Source organism: Trichosurus vulpecula, chromosome 1, assembly GCF_011100635.1.
Source record: "Trichosurus vulpecula isolate mTriVul1 chromosome 1, mTriVul1.pri, whole genome shotgun sequence".
NCBI classification, from domain to species: domain Eukaryota; kingdom Metazoa; phylum Chordata; class Mammalia; order Diprotodontia; family Phalangeridae; genus Trichosurus; species Trichosurus vulpecula.
In genome coordinates this window covers 521,484,412-521,492,338 of record NC_050573.1, presented here as the reverse complement: position 1 = coordinate 521,492,338, position 7,927 = coordinate 521,484,412, and the positions used below count along the sequence as shown (strand labels likewise).

Genomic DNA, 7,927 nt, shown 5'->3' with positions numbered 1-7,927 from the left:
TGAACTGGAGAGGAACTGCTAGGGCCAGTGCTTTGAAGCTAGGGAGAAATGTGATTTTAGAACTGGGGTCCAGGCACAAGCACCCAAGCAGAGGCTAAGGAGAAATGTGATGTTAGAATAGGGTCCAAGCACAAGCACCCCATCACTGCCACCAATGCTCCGTGCCGGGGAAGGAGTGCTGCTATGGATACTGTCATTAATGGGGCCTGAGTTCTCTCCTCATGTGCTGGAGCTTAGCTTTACTTTATTGAGGGATTTGCCTTTGGCTGGTGCCACAGGTCAGAATATCACTGCCCTGCGACTGGTGTACCACACTGATGAGATCAGGAACAGCCACAGAGGACGAGTCAAGTAATTCAGAGGGGTTCTGGCTGGATAGAAATTGGGTTTCTCCTCCTATCTATGGTTATCCACTTCAGGATGGGAAATTCCTCTTGCTCCCAGTCAGCACTGACTAAAGAACCCAGGAGCTCTTGATATCTTAAATTCACAAGGCTGCTGCTAAGTAATGTCCTACTTAACATTGCTCAACTGTGCTCAGCTAGGTGGTGCAGTGGATAGAGTGCTAGGCCTGGAGTCAGGAAATCTCATCTTTGTGAGTGCAAATCTGGCCTCACATACATACTAGCTGTGTGACCCTGGGCAAGTCTCCTACCCCTATTCGCCTCAATTCCTCATCTGTAAAATGAGATAGAGAAGGAAATGGCAAATCACTCCAGTATCTTTGCCAAGAAAACCCAAATGGGGTCACAAACAGTCAGACACAATTGAAAAATCACTCAACAACAAAAGATCTCTGAGATCCTGGTGAGCACCACCTTTTCAAGTGCCATTCCCAATGCCTTATACCAAAAAGACCCAACAAAATCCACAGAGCACAGCTCTAAATGACCTCCTCAAATCCATATAAAGAGTGCTAAGAACTTCCCTGATTCAGCACAGTTTTAAGACAATCCCCAAATTCCAGGCTGTCCTTGGGAGACGGGCAGCGGTACTCAGGTCTACCATAAGAGTTTGCTATCACTCCCAAACAGAAATATTATACAAATTCAACAATTGACAGCTTACTTCAGTCATCATCTTTTTTTTTCATTTTTTATATCACCAGAATTTCTCCTAGTATCCCTCCTCCTCCCTCCTCCCAAAGAAGCATTCCATAAACGAAGAATATTTTTTCTTAAAGAAAGAGAAAAACAAGAAGAGGAGAAAAAGAATCAACGAACCTAATTAATACATTGAAAAAGTCTGAAAACATATACAATATTCCATACCTGTAGACCTCCTACCTTTGCAAAGGAGTAGCGTTGGGGGTCTCTTCTCACATATCTTCTTTGGGGCCATGATTGTCCTTTGTAATTTTGAAACATTCATTTTTTATTTCTTTGTAGTTGTGGTTCTTTCTACTTACATTGTTGTACTTACTGTGTATGTTGTTTTCTTGGCTCTTCTCTCTTCCGTATCAGATCACATAAGTATTTCCATGTTTCTCTGTATTTATTACATTTTGCCATTTCTTACAGCTCAATAATATTCCATTACATTTATGTTATTCAATTTATTTAGCCATTCTACAATCAATGGGTTCTGACTGTTCTAACAATCAGTTAGCAGCTTCTGTGGGGGCGTAAGACGCACCCAGGAGGCTGCCAGCATGCCGGAAAAGCGCAGGTTCTTTTTATCTGCTTAAACAAGGAAAGCACGGTGAAGGGGTTGACCAGCTTACTTTAATCCAGCATTCAGTTAGCATACAGACAACATTCATTTAGTTCAGGGGAAAAAGAAACGCCAGCATTCAGTTAGTTCAGGGGAGCATACGGGCAAGCATCAACAGACAGGCCAAATACAGATTACAGTCAGCTAGTTCAGGGGAACAAACAGCCAGAATCCTGAAGTTCAGATTATTCATTTAGTTCAGGGGAAAACAAAACCACCATCCCGAACTTCAGAACTAAACACAAACAAATTACAAATATCAACAGACAGACCCAATACCATTCATAGTTACCAACATCTGGGCTTGACCCGAGAGCAAGGGCTGGCCCAGAGTCACACTCCCCACCGCTGCTGCGCCAACCAGAAAAGGAAAGAGGGTCTTCAAGCTGTCCTCTCCCCTCTTATAGAGTTTTTGACATCATCAAGTGCCACCTGAATGATCAGGGCTGATTGGTTCTTGAGTTGGCCCCTCCCCCTAGCGTAGACCAGGTTAACACCCAATAGGGCTGTTTTAACAACCCGGGTAGCAGCTTCTGTGGGGGTATAAGATTCACCCACAGCCAGCACCCAGAAAGCTGCCAACAGCACAGGTTCTTTCGATCTGCTTAAACAAGAGAAGCAAGGTGAAGGGGTTGACAAGCTTACTTTTAATTCAGCATTCAAATATTATTCAATTAGTTCAGGGGGAAAAGCCAGCACCCTGAACTTCAAAACAAAATGCAAACAAATTACAAACATCAACAGACTTTGTCTGATTCAAATCTTAACACAGTTACCAGAGTTCAATCAAAGTTTCAGCATCCGGGTTTAAGAGCTGGAGGGCTCCTTAGCTACAGCTGCCCGGAGCCTACTCATCAACACCATCTCAGGAACCCCGCACCAATGGCTCTGTCCTCCCTTCTTATAGGGCTTCAGACATTAAACATCATCTGAATCACCAGAGCTCAGACTCTGGTGATTGGTTCTTGAGTTGGCCCCTCCCCTTAGGACCCTGGGAGGTTCACATCCACATGGATTACATTAACACCTAATGGGGTTTGGGTCTAGGGCTTAGCACCTAGTAAAGCTCACTGAGATAAATTGAGTCACTCAAAGAAAACAAAGGCTATTCTGGTTACAAGGGTGTGGCTCTGGAGTCAACACCTCCCCTCAGCCAGCCCCATGACTCATCACACAGGAAGTTCTCTTCCTCCTGGCGTGGTTTCTGGGCTTTCTGCCCCGGAAGTGAAGCCCCAGCGCCCAGTGAGGCTCAATGAGGTAAGCTGAGTCACTCAAAGAAACCAAAGGTCACTCTGGTTACACTGACTTTGTTTCCTATTCACTATGACAAAAAGCATTGCTATAAATATTTTGGTGTATATGGGGACTTTCTTCTTATCGATGGCTTCTTTGGGGTGTATGTCTAGTAATGAAATCTCTGGGTCAATGGGTATGGATAATTTATTCAATTCATTTACATAATTCCAAATTGCTTTCCAAAATGTTTGTACTGATTCATAGCCCCACCAATAATGCACTAGTGTTCTTACCTTTTTTATAGCCCCTCCAACGTTGACTATTCCCATCTTCATCATCTTTTCTTGTCATAATTCTTTAAAACACAGCATATACACACTGATCTCCAGTTACTGGATGGTCACCATTACACAGAAATTGTGGTGATATAAATTCCCCCAAAGATAATGCTTCAAAGTAAGCTAACACCATCTCTAGAGGCATCACCAGAAACACTGCCAGTTGGGGCAGCTAGGTGGCGCAGTGAGTAGAGCACTGGCCCTAGAGTCAGGAGGACCTGAGTTCAAATGCGACCTCAGACGCTTGACACATTACTAGCGTGTGACCTTGGGCAAGTCACTTAATCCCAATTGCCCTGCCAAAAAACAAAACAAAAAAAATTTTAAAAAAAGAAAAGAATGCCAGTTAAGTCTACTGCTCTAGCAGCCAACATCAAAGCCCTTACAGAATATAGCCTTTCTTATGGGTTCTCCTATACCCATTGCTCCTGATCAAGGCTCCCATTTTATTGTAAAGAAGGTCCAAGACTTGGGACTGTTGCCACCATATTCATTGGGTTTTCCATCCTATGCACCATCTTCAGGCAGTTGGTATCATTGAATATTAGAATAGATTTTTGAAACAATAGTTTAGTCTTCACATCCCGAGGGTGTCCTCTTTCCCAGAAGCTCTCTTTGATAAATCAGTGTCATGCCATTAGTCTGACGATATGAAGTCTCAGATAACTCTGCACTACAGCAGCTTCTCTGATTCCACCTTCGGGAAGATTTACTTGATCAGAATGAACTACTTTTAGATATATGCTCAGTTAACCCTCTCCAATATTTCCCTGTTCCATACTCAGATGAGAGTCTCCCAAGCCTTGAGGTTTCTGCCCCTTCAGAAAGCTCTATATAAATCAGGAGAAATGATTCAGTTACCCCTTAAATGGCAAATTTCCTTCCCCATGGGATAGTTTGGGATGGTAATGTACAATTAGTGGAAAGTACCACGCCTTTCATATGTGAGCAGTTTGGTCTTTGAAAGCGAAAGAAGAAAAGTAATCAAATAAATTTTGAAGGCTCTAACTACTGCCCTTTTTGTATTTGAACAGTTTGGTTTGAAAAGGGGTAGAGATAGAACTTTAGTTTGCGAAAATCTGATAAAAATGCATGTGTGAAGAAACAGTTGTAAGAGAAAATGTGAGAAGAGAGACACTGTTAGATAATTTAGAGGACCTGATTCAGGACAGAGAAATAACAAAGATTGCAGGGCATTGTGGTCCCTTAGCTCAATTTAAAACTTGAAGTGGTAAATCAGATGACTCTTTGGAAACTACGGACTGATTAAATAGGGACTGTTAGCTTTGTAACTGCATAAGACCAATGTGGTGTGGAGGGAAGGAGGCAAGCATTTATTAAGTACCTACTATATGCTAGGCACTGTGCTAAGCACTTTACAAATCTTGTCTCATTTGATCCCACAACCTATTATTATTTCCATTTTAAAGTTAAGGAGACTTAGGAAGACAAAGGTTGAATAACTTGCCCAGAACCATACAGCTAAGTGTTTGAAGCTAGATTTGAATTCAGGTCTTATGGATTCCATGCCCAGTGCCCTATCGACTGAGACATTTAGCAGCTTCTAACACTCTTTCTGGGATTGATCACCCCAATCTGCCAGAGAATGATGCAGCTACAGCTTAAACTCTTTAGGATCCTGGGGGTAACTCTGTTGTGAGCAAAGTACCCTCCTCCTACTTGCTACTGTGTTTCTGAGTCCTCACCAGTGTGATTTCCATCTACATAAAATCAGGTCGCTGCTGTGATAGCAACATTAATTCTTTTTTAAAAAGTTATTTATTTATGTTTAATTTTCAATATTCACTTTTATAAGATTTTGAGTTCTAAATTTTTCCTCCTCCCTTTCCTTCCCCCTCCCAAGACGGCATGCAATCCGATACAGGCTGTACATGTACAATCATATTAAACATATTTCCACATTAGTCATGTTATAAAAGAAGAATCAGAACAAAAGGGAAAAACCTCCAGAAAGAAAAAAAAAAGAAAATATTATGCTTCAATCTGCATTGAGACTCTATAGTTCTTTCTCGGGATGTGGATAGCATTTTCCATGATGAGTCTTTTGGAATTGTCTTGGATCATTGCATTGCTGAGAAGAGCTATTTTATTTAAAATTTTCGTATCAATGTCTGTTATAGATATTGGCCCACATTTCTCTGTTGTGAATCTCTCTAGCTTAAGTAATCAAGACCATATTTCCATTATAGAAAGAACTTAGTAGGAAACCTTCTTTTCCTATTTTTGAAAACAGTTAATGTAATATTAGAGTGATGGTATTCAATTACAAATCTAACCATACCTGGGTTTTTTTTGGGGGGGGGTGCTAATTTATGACAATTCAATTTCCTCTTATGAGATTGAATTATTTAAATTCTCTATTTCTTATTATGTTAATCTGCACATTTTGTATTTTAAAAAATATTCATCCACATTATTTCTCAATTTTACTAGCATAGAACTGGGCAAAATACTTTCTAATAATTTTCTTTATTTTTTCTTCATTTGTTATAACATCTCCTTTTTAATTTTTTTCCTTAATAGTATTTTATTTTTTCCAATTTTATGTAAAGATAATTTTCAGCATTCATTTTTGTAAAAATTTGAGTTCCAAATTTTTCTCTCTCCCTCCCTTCTCTCCTCCCTCCCCAAGATAGCAAGCAATCTGATATAGGTTATACATGTACAATCATGTTGAACATATTTATACATGAGTCATATTATGAAAGAAGAGTCAGAACAAAAGGGAAAAACCATGAGAAAGAAAAAACAAAAAAAGTGAAAATAGTATGCTTTGATCTGCATTCAGACTCCATAGTTCTTTTTCTGGACATGGTTAGCATTCTCTGTCATTAGGCTTTTGGAATTGTCTATCATTATATTGCTGAGAAGAGCTAAGTGTATCCTAGTTAATCATCATTCCCCTGGTTCTGCTCACTTCACTCAGCATCAGTTCATGTAAGTCTTTCCAGATTTTTCTGAAATCAGGCTGTTCATCATTTCTTATGGAACAATAGTATTCTGTTACATTCATATACCACAACTTGTTCAGCCATTCTTCAATTGATGGGCAGCCCCTCAATTTCCAATTCTTTGCCACCACAAAAAGAACTGCTACAAGTATTTCCTTTTTTCATTTTTGATACTGATAATTTGATATTCTTTTTTTGCCATTTTTCTACATTTATTCACTTTTAAGGCTCCCCACCCTATGACCTCTGACCTGGTCCAGGACCACTGGACCCTGAGGCCCTGACAGGGTGGTGAAAGCCTAGTGTCTGATCAGTGGCTCTGAGGACTAGCCCACAAGAGAGGCCATACTCTACCGTCCTGAGTCCAGTTGAAGCATCTCTTGAAGGCCCTATTGTTCCCCCAGGAGAGGGAAGGTCAGGGCCCCTGCTTTATCTTCCTCAGAGGTTGCCCTTACCACCCCCCTTCCCTGGATACCCTAGTCCAGAAGTGGCCCAAGCACCTCAAATCTCAGCCTGTATTTTGGTTACAGATTCACACACATTCAGGGGCCTTTTAGATCTTATTGAAAGCAGCAATGTCAATGCTCTGCACATAATCTTTGAACTTGATGATCTCCTCCTACAAGATGTCTGTGCCCACCTTGTCATCCTCTACCACACACTGGATCTGCAGCTTCTGAACGCCATACCCCACAGGCACCAGCTTGGAGCCTCCCCAGACCAGTCCATCCAGCTGTATGGGGCAGACACATTCCTCCCACTTTGCCATGTCTGTTTTGTCATCCCAAGGCTTGACATCTAGGAGGATGGAAGACTTTGCAATCAGCCCTGGCTTCTTGGCCTTCTTCTCTGCATACTGCCCTAAGCCATTCCTCCCAAAGTCGTGCTGCTTCCTTGTCCTCTTCCTCATCATCACTACCAAACAAGTCAATATCATCATCTTCCTCATCATCGTCCTCTGGAGTGGCCGCCTTCTTAGCAGGTGATGTGGTGAGTAGTTCCACCTTCTGCATAGGGGATACATGCTGAGTCTGAGGGGCCAGAGAGCAGTGGGAGGGGGAACATTTCTCCAGGGTACACAGCCCCATTTCGAGCTTGACGATGGTGAGTTGTAGGTCCTGTATCACATTCCGAAGGCTCTGGTTCTCTGCTTCTAGATTGGAAATTCTGGTGACCAGTTCACTATGGTCCCCACTGGGACCACTGGAAGAGCTGATGTTTGTGCTTCTGACCAGCGATTTCTGGATATTCTCCCTGGCTCTGGCAATGTCACGAAGGATCACACTGTTGGCGTTCTCCTGTCGGGAGGAGACAGGCACAGGACCATTCATCCGCTCGTAGAACTTTCTCTCTGCATCATCATATCTGAGTTTGTCAAACGAGATCTTCTCATGCACCAGGAAGCTGGTTGCCATCTTCACTCCGTGAGAAGGGAGGGCAGCAGCGAAAGGTTAGTCCCAAAGCCAATACAGCAGGCAGCAGTGAGGAAAGGGCTTGACATTCTATTTTTTAAAATCAACTTAGCTAGTGTATCTATTTTAAAATAACAGCACCTAGTTTTATTGATTAATTCAGTTGAGATTTTTGCTTTCAATTCCCTTCATTTTTTTTATTATCAGAATTTCTATTTTGGTATTTAAGTTTTCTTAAGTCAATGGTTTTCTTGTG

At 41.6% G+C, this 7,927-nt stretch overlaps 1 pseudogene; it reads right to left on the bottom strand.

Moving 5' to 3' along the window:
* Nucleotides 1–6,812: 6,812 nt before the first annotated feature.
* Nucleotides 6,813–7,715, bottom strand: LOC118834410 (annotated as a pseudogene).
* Between the last annotated feature and the right edge of the window lie 212 nt (nt 7,716–7,927).